Source organism: Penaeus monodon, chromosome 29, assembly GCF_015228065.2.
Source record: "Penaeus monodon isolate SGIC_2016 chromosome 29, NSTDA_Pmon_1, whole genome shotgun sequence".
NCBI classification, from domain to species: Eukaryota; Metazoa; Arthropoda; class Malacostraca; order Decapoda; family Penaeidae; genus Penaeus; species Penaeus monodon.
The window spans coordinates 23,175,995-23,176,445 of NC_051414.1; the positions used below are offsets into that span (position 1 = coordinate 23,175,995).

General features: G+C 39.9%; 1 protein-coding gene across 1 annotated transcript in view; it reads right to left on the minus strand.

Moving 5' to 3' along the window:
• The window catches only part of LOC119591775 (sodium-independent sulfate anion transporter-like), a 31,961-nt gene that overhangs the window by 11,780 nt on the left and 19,730 nt on the right, over window positions 1–451 (minus strand). The window lies entirely within an intron of this gene.

Consider the following 451-nt stretch of genomic DNA (forward strand, 5'->3'; position numbering starts at 1 on the left):
GCTTTATCCCCTAAAAGTGTGTTTGTTCATCAATCGTCCCATCTTTCTTTCTCTTTGCTTGTTTGTTAATCTCACCTTACTCGTCATACTGTCGACCAATCTCTACTCGCCGGTCTATCATTCAGTTCGTCCGCTCATCCACCTGTCTATTCGAATACTAGTAATCTCTGCGTATTCGTCTGTATGTGTATCTGCATTTTCTTCATGTAAAGGCGTAACAGTTTTATATGTTAGAAATACAAAAAGAATCTTGTGTCGCAAAATCTGGCTAGTCACTTCACTGTCTCGATATTTTTTAGGTATTTTCCAGTTAACCTTTAATCCACGTCTCCTCTGACCTGAGACATCAAAACAGAGGTCACGCAGGCAGGAAACTTTGCCTTAACAATGTGAGGGGAAACTTTTTTCCATACTGTTTTTACTGGGGTTGTTATTCCCTTTCGTTTTTGGG